General features: G+C 37.1%; 1 long non-coding RNA gene across 1 annotated transcript; it reads right to left on the bottom strand.

Moving 5' to 3' along the window:
* Positions 1 to 9,103: 9,103 nt before the first annotated feature.
* LOC113361625 lies at positions 9,104 to 11,834 on the bottom strand. The gene is made up of 3 exons (XR_003365232.1): positions 11,714 to 11,834; positions 9,739 to 10,629; positions 9,104 to 9,650 (listed from the first exon to the last, which is right to left on the bottom strand). It is a non-coding gene; the product is annotated as an uncharacterized LOC113361625 (long non-coding RNA).
* Between the last annotated feature and the right edge of the window lie 9,842 nt (positions 11,835 to 21,676).

The raw sequence follows: 21,676 nt of genomic DNA on the forward strand, positions 1-21,676 counted from the left end.
TTGTATCTACACATGTGTCTAGAATGACCTGAAGTTATGACTACTAATCACCAAGAGATAGTTTCTCAGGCTAAGAACCGTCAATCTAGCTAGCTGTCCGGACTTTACGAGAATTGTGAATGAGTTGGTGATATTTCAGTTTACCCGCGTTATACATCGATGGCTGCACCCTCCTTGCTTATTACAAGACTATTTACAACAAAAAGATGACTCTTTACATGACTCTTATTTACATTGATTACTCTCTTTTATTTTTGGAACAAGAGAGAACTATTGTCTTTAACATGACAAAACATGGAATAAATAAATACTTGATTTTTTTTATTTTATTTTTTCTCTGATTTTTTTCTCTGATTTTTTTTTTTTTGTAAGAAATAACTTTGATCTTTACAACATAGTGACACTTTTGATACATGAACAAAAAGAAAAACATAATTACATGACTCTTAACAAGAGGTGGCCCTTATCGAATGCATCCGGTCAAATTCTATGGTTGCTTTTCTTAACGTATCCTCCACCTTCTATCCCAACCAACCAAAGAACAAACTAGTCAAGTTTCGTTCAGTATTCTAAAGTGATTGGCAATCGTGACTTCCTATCAAACACCTTGAAGATCGAGGCTATACTTGTATTGGTAGATCGTGCGCGTGCAAATTTCTTATCACTATGTGAATTGTGCTAGAATCAGGGTGCCTAAATATCTAGACTAAGACTCCTAATAATTACATATTTGCACAAGAGTCAACATTTCAAGGTAAATGAGCTCCATTTTTATGTTTTTATCATTTTTCAAATTTTTTCAAAAAGAGGGAGTTCTTGTTTTCAATTATGGCATATTATCATGGTATCTACTCTATACCCCCAAACCTAAACTAAACATTGTCCTCAATGTTTAAAAATATGGAAAGAATTAAAATGCAACATATGAAAAGGGACATGCTGAGTAGAGTAAAAGGAGAGAGAATACCCGATTTCGGCGAAAGCAGAATTAAAACTCCGTTATCCAAGGCAAAATTCCAACATATTCGGAGTCACAATGGATGAGCACAAAATATATACAAAAGTAAATTGAACTAACACATTATCTACAAGAAAATTTGGTATTTAATGGGATTGGACTTTTTGGGAAAAATTTGGTTTTGTCGGGAGACATTTGGTTTTGATGGGAAAAAGAAAAATTTTGGTTTTTAGGGAAACATTTGGAAAACTTTGGTTTTTATGGGAGAATTTTTTGGTTTTTGAATGGGAGAGAAAATATTTATTTATTTATTTATTTATTTTAAAAGAAAATAAAATTTGGTTTTTTTTTTTGAATTTGGGAGCAAGCCCACTGTTGGTCCTCTAATGGAATGGGAGGAAGGCTGCGGCCCACGAAACACTAAGTTTTAATTTTGAAAGTTTAATTTGGCCCAGTTGGTTAAGGCCCGACGTTTGTTTTAAAACTTTGGTTTCGAGGTCCACTCTTGAGTGGAAACAAGCCCACAATCGGTTACAAGCTCAGCTGGGTTTAAACCCAGAGTCCAAAATACAAGTCCAATGAAAGAATTTAAACAAGCCCACAAATTAAACAAACAAGCCCACAAAAATTAATTACAAACCCAACAGAAAATAAAAAAGCCCAAAAATTGGCTTTAATATTACAAGCCCACAATTAAAAATTGGAAGCCCACAATTCGGGTTCTCTTAAATGGTTACCTTTTAAGCACAACCCAGCTGCTCTGATATTGTTGCTAAAACCCAGTTGGGCTTTGGTTCTTTTCCTTGGTGGCGTCCCAGCAGAGGAAAAACTGGTTCAGAACAGCAGGTCCAACAACAAATGAAGTGAAGCAGATGCAGATGCAAATGCTATGCAGTGAAATGCAAAAATAGCTAATAAAACTACAAGAAAAACACAGCACCAATCCCCGGCAACGGCGCCAAAAACTTGGTGGGCCCGGAGGAGTGTGAAAATTAAGCGATAAAAACGGGCTTACAGTAATACCGCAAGTGCACGGTCGTCAGTTGTAGCTCGTGCAAGTACGGGTCGATCCACAGAGACTGGGTGTGTTTGGAGTTTCTAACTATTTGGGCTCTAAATTGCTATTGGGCTTCTAATTGTGCTTTGGGCTTAGTGGGTTTTTGTAACAATGAAATGGTTTTGGGCTCAGTGGGCTGGGCCTTTAGATTAGCTAGGCTTCTGAGCTATGAACTAGATTACACTGGGCTTTTGTAAAACAAGGTAATGAATGCAGTAACAAGAACAGGAGAAACAAATGAGAAGAAAGAGCAAATAGTGGCAGTGAAGCTGTGATATTTACAAAGCAATGAAGATGGTAGTGAAATAATGAGACAATGGATGATAAAACAATAAACACAAGAAAACAGATACAAATACAAAACACAAAACAGGTGACAGTGACAGTGGAGAGTGATAGTGAAGAAAAGCAAAGGAAATGGTGAAAATGGCAGTGAAGATGGCAATGGAAATGAAGCAAAGAGAAAGAACCAAGACCTAAGCCAAGGGCAATGGCAGGGGAGCAAAACTACATATACAAAACAGAGAAACAACACAACTAGGTTATGAATCCACCTTGTGACCTAGCCAGATAGTGTAATTCTATGTTAAATCCCTGTCCCTAATGGAGCTAGGGGAAGGTTCAAGCCTGCCTATGTTCCAGGGTATACATAAATGGAATGGAAGGAGAAGAAGCTTGCTCAACTGTTTACTCCTAGCATTGACTGTCTTTTGACATCACAATCAATCACAAGCACAGTTGAGCACTAAATTCCTCCATTACTCAATCAGCTCAATTTACAAGAATTATAACCTAGCATTCCACCACTAACAGTGACTTAAGGCAACATCTCAGCCTAGCTATACACAAATACATGTGAGCTCACATAACAGCAACAAAAACAAAACAATTACTAAACAGAGCATTGAACTGAACATAAACAAACACAGAAGACATAAAACAAAAACATGAACTGAATTGAAACTAAATAAGAGCAACTGAACTGAAACTAAACAAGAGTAATGGAATAAACATAAAGATAGTTGCAAATTAAACACTAACCCTTGAGACACTGGCTATTCCAGTGCTCTTGGGTGACACACTGTCTAATCCAGGCATAATTCATTACACACACCATAGTCCCCTTTTTATACCCAATTACATAATTAGGGTTTACACCCTTTTCACCCAAAAATTCCCAAAACAGTAGACATTAGGGTTCTACCTAATGTGACAGAAAATCACAGTTAGGTTCAATTACCTACCCTATATCACCCACTTTATCTTCTCCATGCTCTATCTCAACCTAATTAGGATTTATGTAAAAACCCCCAAATTGACAGAACTAGGGTTTGGTAAATTCTTACCCAAATTGATGTGATTTGACGAGTTTTTCTTCGACCCATTCTTCTCCTTGGTCCTCTGTTCCATTCCCATGCTTCTATTTCTTCTCTAGCCCTAGCTATTGTACCAATTTCTTTCCTAGGGTTTTCTGAGAAAGAAAAGAAAAGAAATTGGTAGGATAGATGGCTAGAAGATGGGGGGAATGATTATAGTGGAGTTGGTGGTGGTGTTTAGGTGGCTATGGAGTAGGTGGTGGCGATGGCAGTGGCAGGGTGATGGTGGTGGTTCTGCACAGAGTATGGTGGAGAGGAAGAAGGTGAAGGTCGATTGTTTTGGGAAGAAGGGGATGTTTGGTTAGGTCATAGGGTTCGGTCGCTATGGTGTGTAGCGGGATCATCGAGTTCGATGTTTGGCGAATCTCGACCGTGGGATATGGAGATGAAAGATCAATCTGACGGTGAGATGAAGTGGATTCTGAAGCGACCGTTGGATTATACAATACAACAAAATTAACGACACCAGATGGAGTTAGGTGTTGTAGTGTTAAGCGGAAGTATCGAGGTTTGATGCGCAGGCAAAGAAGCGATCGTTGGATTCAACTACAATCTAATCTGAAGGCTTGGAATTTAAGCGCTGTGGTGTTTTGCAGAGACTTCAGATTTTGATGCTCTATGAAGGAGCGACCGTAGGATTTCGATGTAGTCCCATCTAACGGCTGAGAATGGAGGCGGTTATGGATATAGAAAATGGGTTTGGGTAAGGGTTTTGGGCCTTGGGTATGCCAAGCCCATATCTTCTTTAAGAACAATTCTTCCTTCTTGAGCCCATTCCTAGCTTTTTGGACGTGTGCTCCATTCTTTGCGGCTTCCTTGCGTAATTCTTCCCGGCTTTTCACTACTTTTCTGCTCTTTTCGCTCCGCGACTCATCCGAACTTCATTTATTACCTAAAAATGCAAGATTAAGTAAGAAAAATATTTATTCTTGAAAACAATGAAAATACAGAATATGGGATAAAATGTAGAATTAATGCACAAAAGATGAGTTAAATGCCAAGAAAAATATATAAAAATATGCACTTTTTAGCACTCATCAGTAATGACCAGTTGCTGAATGAGCAAATCGTAGCGAAGGCTAAATTCAAAAGATTAGCCAAAATGCATAGCGATTTCTGGAAGCAGAGAACCGACTTAAATTGGGTTGAAACCCATGAAAACAATACCCATTTCTTTCACAAATATGCTTCGTCAAAGCAAAGATCAAAACATTTCTCTCAGCTTAAAATCAACGGGGTCATTACTCGAGACAAACCAACCATCAAAAAGGAGCTTGTGGACTACTATCAGAACTTATTCAGAGAAGACTTTTTTTCAAGACCGCAGCTGGACGGGCTTATTTTCCCTTCCATTTCGTCTAATGCTGCTGCCAAACTTGAGGACCGGTTCACAGAAGACGAGGTCCTGCTTGTTTTTAAGGAGTTAGGCCTGGACAAAGCTCCTAGTCCGGATGGTATGCCTATTTTTGTGATTCTTGTATGAGCTCCACAACAACAATTCTATTAATTGGAGGCTCAAGTCTACGTTTTTGGTCATAATACCTAAAGTGCAAGATCTTGAGCAAATTTGTGACTTTAGACCAATAAGTCTTACGAGTAGCATTAACAAAATCATCTCAAAAGTTATCGCTTCTAGGCTCAAAGTGGCTCTGCCCCAAATCATCAGTTATCAACAATCCGCCTATGTTCAAGGGAGACAAATAATGGATAGTGCTTTAATATCTAACGAATGCATAAATTCAGCTCATTTGCTCAATCAAAATGTGATTCTCTGCAAAATTGATTTTCAAAAGGCTTACGAAAATGTTGCTTAGTCTTTTATAGACTATGTTCTAAAAAGAATGGGGTTTGGAATGACTTGGCGAAAATGGATTGAAGCGGCTATTTCTCACGTTTACTTCTAGTGCTTATCAACGGTTCTTCTAATGGAAGATTCAAAAGCTCGAAGGGTTTGCGACAAGGAGATCCTTTGTTTTCTTTTTTATTTCTTATTGTTGCTGAGTCGTTAAATTTGATGTTCACAAAGGCATCCGAACTTCAGTGGATTCAAGGTTTTAATATTTCTCCAGGTGGTTCTAAGATTACTCACCTTAAATTTGCTGACGACACTTTGATCTTCCTCAAGAATGACCATAGAAGCATCGCTCATCTCCGCAATATCCTCATCTGGTTTGAAGTGATTTCAGGGCTCAAAATCAATTTTCATAAAACATCTCTTATGGCTGTTGGTAATGTACAAAATCTAGACTCTCTTGCAACCACTTTGGGGTGTAAAACTACGGTGCTGCCTTCAACCTATCTTGGTCTCCCATTGGGTGAAGCTTATATATCAAATAATAAGTGGGACCGCATCATCGAAAGATTCGAAGCTATACTCCCAAGTTGGATGGCAATAAACTTGTCTCCTGGAGGTAGACTTACCCTTATTCTTTCTGTTCTGATGTCCTTGCCCATTTACTTATTCTCTCTTTTCTTTGCACCCATTAATGTTATTCAAAAACTCGAAAGAATTATCCGCAATTTCTTATGGGATGGAGGGGTCGACCGCAAAAAAGTATCATCCTGTAGCATGGGATATCGTTCTCAAGCCCAAAAATTTAGGTGGTTTAGGAGTTAAGGATTTGCATCTAATGAACATCGCTTTGTTGATGAAATGGCTGTGGAAGTTTGGCGAAGATGATAATCCTTTATGGAAGAATTTAGTCTCTCAAAAGTATGGCATTGAGGAGCATGGGTGGTATGCGAAAAAGCCTAAGCAAGCTTATGGTTGTAGTGTTTGGAGAGGAATTCAAAATCACTTAGTCGACTTCAAAGCGAACTGAAAATTCATTGTGGGGAATAGAGAAAGAATTCAATTTTGGAAGGATATATGGATGGGTAACACTCCTTTAGCAGAGCAATTTCCATATTCCTTCGGAGCATCTTCACACAAAGACCTTACTATAGCACAAAGACCTTCTTGTAATAGTTGGTCGTTGGGTATTACAAGAAGAATTTATGATCATGTTATTGTTTGTGTCGCGGGTTTACTTCATGCTTTGGATGAATGCAAAATTGTGCCTAACAACAAACCAGATGAAAGAGGTTGGATGCATAACAATGATATACGCAAATTCTCGGTGAAAAAATGTTATTCATGGCTCGTTTCGCGGAACTTAAGTCATGAAGAAGATGTTTGTGTTCCTACATATAAAATTTGGTCTAAACTCTGGCCTCCAAAGGTCAATTTTTTTCTTTGGTTAGCCTCAAAAGATAGAGTATTGACTCAAGATAAACTTTGTAAGAGAAAGTGGAGGGACTGGGTGAACCATTATTATCTCTGCATCAATGAGGAAACTTCAAAGCATATGCTCATGCATTGCTCTTTTGCGAGCACCATCTGGAGTAACTTTATCGTGTTGTTTAATTTGGTATGAATAATTCCCCCTTCCATCGAGATTGCTCTGCACTTCTGGCCTCACTCTAAAGCTATCTCGAGAAAGGCTTGTGTCATCAATTATATGCCTGCTGCAATCATTTGGAATCTATGGAAGGAAAGAAATCATCGGGCTTTCGACAACAAGTTATCATCAATTCTGAATCTCATTCAGAAAATCAAGTTCACAATTGCTTTTTGGCTGTACCAACAACCCCAATTCAAGGGTATCACCCTGCAGTACTTCATGCTGAAATGGAAAGAAGTAGTATTCGAACCACCATGAATCAACAATTTCTCTTTTTCTGTTAGGCTATATTTAGTTGGCGTACTTTCGTTGCATTGTTGTTGCAAGATCTTTGTATCCGTAACTTTGCGCTCGCTTTCCGTGAACTTTTTCTTTTTCTTTTCAATTTAATTTTACCGATCAAAAAAAACGATAAAATAACAAAGTTAATCAACTGCAAAACATTAGCTATTTTGAGAGTACAAGCAGTATCCTAAATTTCTTCCAAAAGTATGTAGCCACTGTATAAAGATGTACTGCTTATTTAATCAACACAGTTATACTTCAACATATTGGCTCTCTTCCACCACATGATTCCGAGGTTTAGCACCCGCCACTGTAAAGCTATCGACTTTCTTGAATTCTTCTTCCTTCTATCTTGCGACGTATGCATGTCCCGTAAGAATTTTAGGGAGATCATGATTATGAGAACCACACTTAACCCGATCGCGCCGTTTTCCATCATCTTCACAGAGAGCACTGAGCATAAATGAGCACCCACATTTCTTAGTACCGCAATGGAGAAATCAAAAGCAGAAGATTGTATAAACAGGTTAATTAACCTCAACCAATTGATCTTCTTGTAATACTTGTGCATCGTGTCGCTTTTCTTCTACTTCTACCTCAAACTGCTGGATATTTTCCATTTCAATACTTCACATAGATTCAGGATCAAGTTAACAACCAAAGAAGTTGGATTTTAGCTAGAGTTTGTTAATACGTAATTAATAAAAGAAAATTAGGGTTAGATGGGATGTGTACGTACGGTGAGTGCAGGAAGATTTGGTGGGTTTGTTTGGAGAATCTACTATTTCTAGGAATTTAAAGGAAACTAAACTATAGTTACGGGAAAAGCTTATTTTAAATCCACCCAGTATAAACTAAAAGTCAAATAATCTGGACCAAAATCAGCTTCCCCTCTAGTAAAAGTGACTTTCCCCCTATTAATATTTTGTTTTGGGTGGATATAACCATGATTAATTATCATTTGAAAAGAAATAGGATCATGATTCATGGGTTTCTACGTGTTCCTTTGTGCGGGTTTGTATGAAAAAAGAGTTGCCATGACACCCACAAGCCCAGACTCATTTGATGAATTGGTGCGGGTTAGAATGTCTATCCGATGTTGTCCATGGCATGCCTTTTGGATGAAACCTGAACGGTGACCTTCTGTTTAGGGAAAATTGGGGATATGCCCCAAAATCGACTGTCATTTTGGGGGTATGCCCCAGGATTCCAGTTTATGGGAATATGTCCCAAACTAACGGTTTCCGTCAAGGAACCGTTAAATAGTCAATTTATCGTAAATGTGTTCGAACATTTTATTTAATTTTTTCGAGTTTTTTTGTGTCTGAATATGTTTCCGAACCTTGTAAAGGTGTTAGTATATAATATGTGTTTTTTAATTCGCATATGTAATCCCAAGTGTGTGCGAATTTTGACTACTTAACGGTTTTGGATGGAATTTTGGATGACTGTGACATATTTCCGAAAATGACGGTCGATTTTGGAACATATCCCCAATATTCCCTTTTGTTTATCACTTCTCTCATCCATCAAATCTTATACTCCATCAATATTGATATAACTACATGGAAAGTTGGAAAATTGAGACAAACAGAGTCCACTTTAAGGTTAATACACTAGCAAGTCACATTTACATCACAATTATTGATACTTCCTCCATCCCACTATTAGATGACCTATTTGATTTAAAACTTTGTCTCACTATTTGTTGACCTATTTCATTAAACAAGGGATATTTCTAAAATTATCTTTTCGATAGATTATCGGTAGTATAAGAAATATGTATAATTTGATATCCATGTTTATATTCGTTACATATGTGTTTTAAAATGATTTTCAATGATATAAAGTTTACGAAAATCCATGGTATAATTTGAGAGATAAATAAATTCTAAATTTTACAAATTATTATCATAAGGGTATAATTGTAAAAATGCTCCTTTCATTTTTTGCATTAAAAATTGTACAAACTTGAATTAGGTCATCTAATAGTAGTGGGACGGAGGGAGTATATTTTTACAAATCTCTCTTACATCGCTGACTTGCGGCTCAACTCCAGACTACCTACTTACCTCTTATAGCACGGACGAATCTACTTTCTTGAGGTCTCTTTACACTCGCTGATATTATTACATATCTAAATATGTTCATTACAAGGGAAAATTCGACACACATAAATTCGAAAATGACAATCAACAGGGAGTTCTCTTGGGCTCTGGAGTGGAATAATATATCTGCAGATCTTTCAACTTCCCAAGCAGTTCCTTGAATGTTGGGCGGCATTTCGGGTCACTAAGGTGTCAAATGATGATTTATAAGAAAACGGCAACACTCATAAATTATAGAGCACTACCATTGTGTCAATATTTATTATAAAATCAGAACTGCGTGCAGAAAGAAAATCAAATCAGTTACTTTGCCAAATCTCATGCACATGTGCCAGCAACTCTCGATTAGAGATGCCCATTGTGGGTCAGTGTCTTCTGGTATCTCATTTCTTTGGTCCATGAACCCTACAGCGGCAATCACGGCTATACAATATCTCAAGAACCATAAACAATATTGAAGATAGTGACAAGGTTTACATGCACATGACACTGTATGTTGTAAAGTACCTACCTGCGTTGTGTACTTGTGTTTAAGTGACCCCAAGGAACTTTCAGCGTAGCGAGCTCCCATAGTATAACTCCAAAGCTAAATACATCAGACCTTACTAAAAAGAATCCAACGTATTAGTGTTTTCCTTTGTTGGAAATAACTAGTCCGTATTAATCAAGAGAATGTAAGATTTTCCGAGCAGAAGAAATGGAAGAATCAACTGTTACTACAGGAAACCAACAAATACAAATAAGCTAGGCTAAAGTTACACCATTGAACACACAATAAAAGGTAGTGCTATTAAAGATGAGTAAGAACAAAAGTTCGAAGAGAACTATCTTCTTTATTGAATGTTGTGCAAAAGGTTACAACTCTTAGACTCTCTCCCTCACAGCACCCTCCAAACAGAAACAGCCTCTGTTTCACTATGTTGAGATCTCACCTAAACATCAATTTTTTTTAGCCTTGGATGAACTAAGTTGGGCCAAGGAAATTCGACTCCTGTTTGGATTTAGAATCGCCTAGGACACTGACTTGAATATCAGATTCCAACTGTGAATACTGAATTCTAAATCGGTTTTTACTAGGAATTGAATCTGTCCTTAAGATAACTTGAGGATCACAAAAGTCACTAGATAGATAATACACTTGTATCAGCAATCAAAAGAATTTAATCTTTTTGTTGATCAATGGAAGAATTTAAACTTACTTCTCATCTACTGCCTCATTACGGATAGCCTCTGGAGCCATCCATTGTGTCTGTATATGATAACAAATTAACAATAGAAAAGGTACACTTTTTTATTTTTCCAACTACCACACCAATGCTATGGAATGTATTACCGTTCCTTTCCCCTTTCTTGTTATAGGATATGTTGCATGTCTGAGTCGTGAGAGGCCAAAATCACTGACCTGGCAATAAACAAAGTACGGAGTATTATTATTAATATTTTTGTTTTCTAGAAAAATGAATATATGACATTGAACGCTTAGAGGAGAACTCATGGAAGATAACAGATATATATATATATATATATTCATTTTGCAGAAACATCAAGTATCTAAGATTGGTTACATGTTATCATAGAATACTGACTTCTGTTTCTTGAAGCTTTACCGACAGGTAACTCTTATGTTCTAAATATTCGTTCTCTTATGCTCTTAAGTTTCAAGTTCCAAGATTCCCCAATTCCAAGTTAATACCCAGTAGCAAGTTTGGACATTTGTATCAGTTTGTCCTATTCTTCAAAATGGTTCATGAATGTACATGTATACTATTTGTATTTTGAGTTATTTAGCGTTTGGGTCGTGAGTTTTGGTATAGTTTAGTGTTTGACTCTTAAATTTGTCCAATTTTGAGTTTGGGTCGTTGACCCGTTAGTCAACTATGTAATCAGGTCAAATCGTTAAAGGAATTTAACGTCGGTTAGCAAATTTTAACTCCAAAATGTATTCCAAAATAGTTCGGTGATCTGAATAATCCGAATAACATAAACCCATTTCAATTACAGTTGAATCTCACACTGAGCTAATTAAATGATTTTCAACTACAACTCCACTGAGATGCACAACAAATTACAATATCAACGGACTTCATCGAATGAAAAAATCTCAAGCAATTATTTACTCTTCAATGGATGCAAACAAATACATAACAACTCTTCTTTCAATCCACAAATGATTCTCATTCATGCATATTCTTCGATCTTGAATCGAAATTGTTAGTAGCAATACATATTCAAAATAACAAAGAATCAAATCTCACAATCCATGCTTCAAAAACAAACATCCAAAATCAACTCAAAAAAAGGGAGAAACAAAAACCAAAAATGATTATCAAATCTGTCCAGTTTCACCTTTGTACAATAACTATGCAAAATAACCAATCAAAAATGAAATCACTTTGGAACTGAATAAAATCAAATCAAATCAAAAAAGTTAATTAGTGATCGAGATTTGGATAATAGAGATTGAAATTCGGATAAGGGATACATACCGATTGAGGACAATATCTTCTTTTTCACCAACAATAACAACTTATTCAATGAGTGCGATCAATACATAATTTTCTTTTTGCCGCCGGTTGCTGCTACTGTATCTTCTTCTTTCCAACTTTTTATGTGTTCTACACCTTTGCTTTCCATCGATAATATCTTAACCGTTTGACCTGACTCCAACTTAACGGTTTGACCTGATTCCATAGTTGACTAACGGGTCAATGACCCAAACTTAAAATTGGACAAATTTAAGACTCAAACACTAAACTATACCAAAATTCACGACCGAAATGCTAAATAACTCTTGTAGTTTTACTTGCATGTGAACTCATGTATGATGAGTTTTTATATGAAACAATCAATATAAAAACAAATTTTGCATGAAAAAAGGTTCAAATGCATGTAGCCCTATAGACCAATTTCTTAGCAGAAGAACCCTATCTATGGTAAAGCTCAGACAGCATAAAATCAATTACTGTAATCGAAGACAGAAACTTGAACTGACCAAGAAGAAAAACCTCGCAAGGTAAGCACCTGCACTATGCGCCAGCAGCTCACGTGTAGAGTTGACCAATGTTTGTCCATCTCATACAGAATCTCAACCTGTTGGTAATGAATTCTAGCTAGCCACAGCTGTAATCACCTGCATAAACATTTGTTTCCTAAGAATAAAAATAAATGAATCGTAGTTTTCGACAAAATACAACGTGCATGACTGACCTCAAATTTGCAAATGTGACAAAAGGCGTGTGACAAAAGCTGTTGATTATCTCGTTGCTGAAATTTGCAAATGTCTCCATATCTTCTTGATGTTTTGAGATAAGTTGATATAAAGATATTTATGCATATGTTGTACTAGTGTTGAGGAAGCATGCTCTTCCAACTGACTAAGCGCAGTATTGACACGGACATATAAACATAGCATCACATTGAATAGAGCAAGAAAGAACATGTACCCTTAAACATAGCATTACTATTTTATCATCCTAAGAAAATGGTAATGTTGCAACCTCCCACAATGATACTCCGAATATATATATATATATATATCAGACCTAAAAGTATCTGACTTGTCGGTATGAAACAACTGTTAGTGTTTGTTAAGCTAGAGAAATTAAAGAACCCAATCCTGTAAAGAGTGAACTGGGAAAATAAGAAAATAAAGATGTGCCTTTAAAATAAATGATCATAGATCTACAGGTCAAGTCATCTTTGTATAGGATTCATATTACAAAAACGAAATGAGGACACATATGTACGGAGCAGGGACCCTTACCACTGATCTTCTTGCAGGGACTCTTACCACTGATCTTCTTGCAGGAACCAGATAGCTAGGCCGTTCATTACATTCTCTTACTCGACAAGACTCTAATCACTACTCCATCCATTTTTGAAAAAGAGATGCTATCATTTTTTTTCAATTTGGCCTATTTTTAAGCTAAAATGAAAAAGTGATAGCATCTTTTTTTGAAAAACAGAGGGAGTATATGTTTTGTGATCTGACTAACCCCGCTGTCTGTTCCCACTGTTAGTTTTCATTGCCATTGATCATTCGCATCATCAAGATTACTTATACATGCCAAAGGTACTTGTATAACTAGTGGCTTGCAGAACTGAGAGAAATAGAGTTTACTTTGGTACTCTAACAATAACAACTACAATGCAGTACCACAATCAATTTCATACATCTCTCATATAATTAATTTGTACGAGTCTACAATAACAATCTATCTCATCACTCTAGCTCGTATGAATTAACTCTTTCGAGAACACTAAGAAAACTAGGATTTTCCTATCTCTACTAGTTCCTTAATGAGTAGCAATATTGTACTTTCCTGCATAATACAACATGCATGACCGATAATAAATTTTGATAAGTACAAAAGGCAAACTCTATGATGATGTCATTTTTGAAGACTGAATATCCCTGTCATTTTGTTGTTTTGCAATAGTCTCGAATTTTATTTTGATATACTTCTACATGTTTGTCAGTAGTATTTGAGGGAGGAAGGCTGTTCCAAATTCCTAGACCCAGTACTGACATGCACATTAAGCAGGACAAGAAATTGTCACCGAGCAAGGTTCCACAATATAAAGTCACTACTATATAGTCAGGCCAAGATGGACATTTTTAATGTAAATTCTCGAACCTATTCAGTAATACAATCAAAGTGCTACAGGTTGGGTCATCCTCAATGATTAATATAGTCAAAAGAAACTGGAAAAAAAGATTAACTAGGCAATAGAAAATAAATATGCATGTTACACTGACATAAATCTTGCATCAGCTATTTTCATTCACAGAAAATCTTTGTTAATGAATCTACAACTGATAGTGGGGTTGATAACTATCTAAACAAGCTTAAACCTCAGACGAAAACCAAAATAACCAAGGACTTGTATAAAGCAATGATGTCCTGGACAATTTACATGATATTGAAAATGTTTAATTTTAAAAGAGATATCAGTGCTAGTTTCAGCTTTTAGTATGCATTCAACCAGATTACCTTCTCATCAGCGGCAAAGTAAAACATTTGCATGCTGGAAATATTCACCGTGGATGAAGAGCAGCCAATTCTAAATAAAAGAAAACTGGATTACCATTTACCATGGCGTTCATTAGTCGTGCATCTGACCTTTCACTAATCAGATAGAGCAGGTGGTTCAGTTTTTGGGATTCTGAAAAAGAAACACTACTGCCCAGTGAATGCAGCAGCAAATAAATCACAAAAACAGATGGCAACTAGTCGGGCTTGTAGTGAACAGAAAACCAACAGTGAATTCCTAGTAAAAGTATACACTAATTATATTTTGGACCTTGAACTCCTGTAATTCTTGCACCCAGATTGTAAAACTCGGTATGGTTATCAACAACTTGTACACAACATAAAACAAATTTCTTCCCTAAAATTTTCATCCATGCTTGCAAAATGCAAAAAGTAACATTATAGCCGCGGTATTAGTTTTAATATTCGACTCACCCTGTGCTGAGGGTGAATATATTTGGGCTATTGAACCAAATAATATAATGTTTTTGCCGATTTTCAACTTTTCAAGCAATTCCTCGGATGTTGCCTTGCTCTTGACTGACTAAGGTGTCCTGTTGCAGTAAACTATAACGGAAGCGGGTTATGCAATGGATACTGCTAGTTTGTGTTCAAAAATTCGTATACACGGAAAATTGAACGGTGTAACTGTATGCCACAAGATAAGCACACGCATGCGCCAGCAACTCTTGGTAAGACCCACCCATCATGAATTATACTCTGCAAGATTTATCTGTCTTTCATTGTCATATAGATCAAGATTGGGCCTCGCGTTGACACTATACACCCAAATTCAAAATTCCAGAAAATGTTGCATCCTAGATATACTTAATGCGTCAAATCTAAACCTTACAAGTGGTCTGCCGGAGATCAACAACACCCACGCCAACACGCAATAGGGGTTACATAATGGATAGATATAGATCAAACAAAAACTCGAATTTGTTTAAGCAAAAGCATGTCAGAAGATAATCACACACGTGCACGAGCAATTTTTCAATATACCCGCCTATCTTGAGTGATTTTCTACAAAAGTTATCTGCTTGAGTTGCATAGAATCAAGATGAGACCTTCCAATGACAACACCTAAACCCAAATTCCAAAACAAATAATACATGCAACGCGCAAGCAACATCTCCTGGACAATTTAATGCATCAAACCAAACTCTTTACAAATAGCATGGCAGGGACCAACGATACCCACAGCTAATTTATTTTTGCAGTTCCTTACATTTCTTAATTTAGGAAAATGGTCCGACTTATAGACTTACCTATATTGATGATTAAGATATTGCAACCATTTAAATAAGTCAGACAGCAAATAATTGCTTCTAATTCATGATCAAGGTTTAAAGAGACGTTGAGGCAAGGCGATGTGCAGCCACGAGGTAGCCTCGATGTGTTACCTCGCTTGCGAATGGAAATTGCTAGAAAAATAAGTAAATGACAAACACAACTCATAGTTCATATGGATTAACAATTTATGATAGTCATCGTACAATCCATACACAAAACTAAAAGTATACATACTAAGTTACTGCTGTTCACATGCTGAAGCCTCTTCAAGTAGTATTTATACCGTAAAGGCTTTAAGAAGACAAAAAGAATTCAAAAGCACCCCGAAGGCCCAATGTTTTAGTTTTTTCTTAGCTCAAAAGGAGTGACGCATCAGACCTAACTGTTGATGAGCAAGCATCAAGGGAGTTTCGAGGCGAGCATCAAAACGTTTTCTTAAGCAAGATATAAAATGATATGCCCATTCCCAAAGAAATAATATATCTGGATGAAAAGGAGTTTAGAGAGAAGCAACATTCAGATGTATCTTCTCATTAACTTCTCAGTTCTCTAGATGATGTGACTGGTGTTGTAGCAGCTAGATGTCACTAAAACAGATGTTTTCACTTCTTCGTAATGGTATTACAATATACAATCTAAGAAGTTTATATAATACATGTCAGCTCGTCAAAGGCAGTTTTAATTTATGAGCTAGAAAACTTGTCACACTGACAGCGATAGGGGGCGAACAACAACACCCATGCAGGGGCAACTCACAACTCCGATGCAGCGAAGACAACTATTAAAGGACAGTGTTAGCAATAGAGAGTCATCTGCCGAAGACTCTCAACCAAATGAGCTTGCATTCCGTGTATGAAGGAATGACCGAGTTTTGTGCATCTTGGTTAGTCTTACGGGTCTTTAGTTTTCAGTTGAATCTAGCGTTTGCATCTCATGAATAGGTTGACAAGTTATAACAACCTTTGTATTCTCTGATATAAATAATAAACAGACTCCACAGTTTAATGTGTGGAAGCCTTTCACCCAAACTCAATTCCTAACTTGGTATCAGCCTTGATCCAAGCTACGCTTCCAAAACCAATTCAAATACTAAATATAGAATGTCGACAACAACTCAATTGAGAAACATCCAGATCCATCATCTGGTAACTCTTAAGTTAACAGAAAACAACTACCCACTGTGGAAGACGCAGTTTAAACCAATTCTGAAGGGCCATGGACTAACTGGCTTCATTAATGGTTCAAAACCTATACCTCCTAGAACTCTACCAGATTATGATACTGAAAATCCAGAGTTCACTGCATATGAAGAACAAGACTCTCTTTTGGTTGGGTGGCTGAACTCAACTCTTACTCCAGAATGTCTTGGGGTTGTACGTGATTTTACCACATCTAAGGAGGTATGGGATGCTCTGGAGTCAGAATATGCTCCAAAGACAAAGTTTCACCAGATGAATCTCAAAAAACAGTTACACAACTTGAGCAAAGGTAATAAATCTTTACGAGTATTTTTACATGAGGCTAAAGAACTATTTGCACAGCTTGCAGCATCCGGATATACAGTCAGTGATGATGAAAAGAAACAATCCATCAGCAATGGGTTGAATCAGGCATATGATTCAATTGTCTCCACCTTAGGCACATTAGAAAACCTGAGCATGGAACTGTTTTACTCTCATCTTCTGAACTTTGATATGCGTATTACACGTCAGCTTGAGGATATACAACAACCAATTTCCCATCTTGCTGCTTTTTCTTCATCAGGAGGAAAACCTTACCAAAACAACAACCACAATCCAAGTCAACGACCTTTTCAGTATCAACAAAATCAGTCTAAACCTCGCTTCAAGTCTCCTGTGCAAAACAACAACACTGCTGAAAAGTGTCAAATCTGCAAAAAGAAAGGACACCTTGGTGACAAATGCTGGTTCCGCTACAAACCGAGCACTAATGTGCAGAAATCTCAAGCTGCATATATTGCTTTTCCTGAAGCTTCCTATGGCAATCAATGGGTAACAGATACTGGTGCTACAAATCATCTGACAGCAGATATGAGCAACTTGACAATTCCACATGAATATTCAGGCACTGAACAAGTGTATGTGGGAAATGGTAATGCACTTAACATCACACATACTGGTAATGCATCTTTCACACATAACTCAAGGTTATTCTGTTTGAATAACATATTTCATGTGCCCAGTATAAAAACGAACCTGTTATCAGTTTCTCAATTCTGCAAAGATAATGGTGTTTTCTTTGAGTTTCACTCATCTCATTTCTTTGTGAAGGACAAGACAACGGGAAAGCTGCTGCTGCGGGGACTGAATAGGAATGGACTGTACTTCCTTGATGGCGTTGCGTAAGTCAGCAGACAAGGATATTCTCAAGCTCATGTTGCGTCTTCCATGCCAACCTGGCATCAACGTCTGGGTCATCCAATGCTCCGTACCGTGTCTAGCATTTGCAATAGGTTTTTACTACCAGTTTCTAATAAAATGTTTACTTTCTGCGATTCTTGTCATGTTAGTAAGAGAAGAAAACTTTCTTTTTCTCTAAGCAGTACATCTTATGATAAGCCATTATCTTTGGTTGTTTCTGATATCTGGATCTCCCCAAACTCTCCAGGTCTGGTTTTCGGTATTACATGCTCATAATGGATGTTTATTCGCATTTCACTTGGGTGTTTCCTTTGGTACAACGTTCTGATGCTTTGTCTATTTTTATTAATTTTCGAAAACAAATTGAAAATCTTACAGATCATAGAATAAAAAATTTTCAGTCTGACAATGCATTAGAGTACAAAAAGTTCACTAAGTATTTAAATGAATCTGGTATTCAACACCGATTCTCCTGTCCTCATACTTCACCACAAAATGGCATTGCAGAAAGACGTATTCGCCATGTCACTGAATCTGGCCTTGCACTTTTATTTAAAGCACATATGCCCTCTTCATTTTGGGCTGATGCGTTTGTCACTGCTTGTTATTTAATTAATCGTCTGCCTAAATCATCCTGTGAAGTTAAAACTCCTCTAGAACTCCTTTTTCATAAAGAACCAGATTACAAGTTTTTAAAGGTTTTTGGTTGTCTTGCTTATCCTTGCCTCAGATCTTATAACTCAAACAATCTCGAGCCTAGATCACTTCCTTGTGTCTTTATAGGTTATAGTAGTTCTCATAAGGGTTATGTCTGCCTACATAGAGAGTCTGGTAGAATTTACATTACGCGCCATGTAAGGTTTGAAGATCAGACGTTTCCATTTAGTCCAAAGCAGCAGTGTGTACCATTGCATGGTCCAGGTACTTTGCCTTCAGATACTTCATTTCTTTATTCTCCTCATTTTATGCGTAGAAATTATCTTCCTACGTAACAACAAGTGGTATCTAATAATGCAGATCAGCATCCGAGGATCTGCAATGATATGGCTATTTTGGAACCTTCCATGGCATCTCCTAAAAATTCTACTTCACATCTGCATGCTCAAAGTATCTATGTTGCTGATTCTGTCACAAGTGTGCCTCTTCAGGACAGCTCTGAAGTAACTACTACTAATGTTGTGTCCTCTACACATCCTCTGCAGACAAGGGCAAAATCTGGAATTAACAAGCCTGTTCAAAAATTGTGTTTGTCTGCATCTAAACATCCCCTCAATGATTCAGACTTCATGGAACCTACATGTTACTCAGAGGCATGCAAAATTCCAGAATGGCGTACGACTATGGATAATCAGATTAATGCCCTCATCAGAAATGGCACATACTCGATAGTTCCTTTTCAACCTGGCATGAATGTATTTGGCTCAAAGTGGGTTTATCGAGTAAAACAAAATTCTGATGGGACAATATATAAACGTAAGGCTCGGCTGGTGTCTAAGGGTTTTAATCAACAGGAAGGGGTAGATTATGGAGAAACCTTTATTCCTGTTATAAAACCATGTACTATACGTCTGGTTCTTTCTATTGCTGTCATGAACAAGTGGCCTTTGAAACAGCTAGATGTTGAGAATGCGTTCCTCCATGGTACTCTGGATGAGGAGGTATATATGAAACAACCGGCAGGATATGTAAATGCTAATCTTCCATCTCATGTGTGTAAACTGCATAAGTCATTATATGGGTTAAAGCAGGCTCCACGTGCATGGTTTTCACGGCTCAGTAACTATCTGATGACTCTTGGTTTTACAGGTTCAGTTGCAGACACTTCCTTGTTTGTCTGTAAAACCAAGCTTTCAGTTACTTATGTGTTGATTTATGTGGATGACATTATTGTCACAGGGTCGGAAACTTCAAGGGTTGCTCAGCTCATTCAAGACCTCAGTAGGGAGTTTGCAATAAAAGACATGGGGGACCTTCATTTCTTTCTAGGTGTTGAGGTTATCAAGCAATCTGGTGGTATAATTCTTACTCAACGCAAATATATAACTGACCTCCTTAAACGTAGTAAATTGGATGGGGTAAAACCGGTGACGAGTCCAATGTCTTCTAGCTTAAAATTAAGGCAGACAGGCAGTGAAAAGTTTGCAGACTGCACCTTATATCGCAGCGTTGTTGGTGCTCTTCAATATCTCCATCTCACAAGACCTGACATCTCTGTTGCTGTAAATAAAGTATGCCAGTATATGCACAATCCTTATGTTGAGCATTGGGAACAAGTAAAACGTATTCTTAGATATCTGAAGCATACCGTAGATTATGGTCTTCAAATTCGTCCTTCACGAGACTTTTCTTTGCATGGTTACTCGGATGCTGATTGGGCTGGTTGCCTGGATGACCATAGATCCACTAGTGGTTATGGTATTTACTTTGGTGGCAATCTGATTTCGTGGAGTGCCAGAAAGCAAAAGACGGTAAGTAAATCCAGCACTGAAGCTGAATATCGGGGCATTGCCATTGCAACGTCTGAAATTATCTGGATTGAGTCTTTGCTTCGTGAACTTGGAATTCCTATCTCTCCTCCGGTGCTGTAGTGTGATAATTTAGGCGCTACATACCTTACAGCTAATCCTGTGTTTCACGCTCGTATAAAGCATATCGAAATAGATTATCATTTTGTGAGAGAAAGGGTGGCAAGCAAACGTTTGATAGTACAGTTCATCAGTTCACGGGATCAGATAGCTGACATATTTACTAAGGGGCTACCTTCACCAAGATTTCAATTTTTACGTGACAAGTTGCACATTCGTAAACTTGAGTACAACTTGAGGGGGAGTGTTAGCAATATAGAGTCATCTGCTGAAGACTCTCAACCAAATGAGCTTGCATTCCGTGTATGAAGGAATGACCGAGTTTTGTGCATCTTGGTTAGTCTTACGGGTCTTTAGTTTTCAGTTGAATCTAGCGTTTGTATCTCATGAATAGGTTGACAAGTTATAACAACCTTTGTATTCTCTGATATAAATAATAAACAGACTCCACAATTTAATGTGTGGAAGCCTTTCACCAAAACTCAATTCCTAACTGACAGGGACTCAAACCCTGATCTTAGTGAAAACCAGACCCAGGCAAGTCCCAGTTGGCTATGTTATCTTCTTTAATTCTAACTCTAAGTCCTTCTGTTTATTGTTTTCTATTTCCATTGTAGTTTTCATTATCATTGATTATCCATCATTTCTTACTCCACTGCCGAGACTATTTTTAGATAAATGAAATTACTTGTACAGATAGTTGATTGCGAGATTGAGAAATGGATTTTGATTTGTTATTCGCCCAATTACAGAAAGAAAAAAAAAAAACTGATTTATTAGTAATAATAACTCTAGTACTAACTTCACAATCAACTTGATAGCACCTACTTATCTACACACTCGAGCACATCGAAATCTACTCTCTTGAGGTTACAATGAAACAAGGACGCCCTAATTATACTAGTTGATGATTAGAATAAATTATCAAAAAAAGATTCTACAGACAAGGCTTCTTTATCCATATTTAGTTATTTCTAGATAGAGAAAGTTGGTGATGATATCTCAACAGGAAATTCTCTCGGGCTTTGGAACAAAATAATGTCTCTTCAGAACTTTCAACTTTTCAAGCAGTTCCTTGAATGCTGGCCGGCATTTTGGGTCATTAATTAAAGTTTCAAGTTATCGTAAAATGTAAGAAGATGAGATAAAACAGA

The sequence above is a fragment of the Papaver somniferum genome, chromosome 3 (genome assembly GCF_003573695.1).
Source record: "Papaver somniferum cultivar HN1 chromosome 3, ASM357369v1, whole genome shotgun sequence".
Classification (NCBI taxonomy): domain Eukaryota; kingdom Viridiplantae; phylum Streptophyta; class Magnoliopsida; order Ranunculales; family Papaveraceae; genus Papaver; species Papaver somniferum.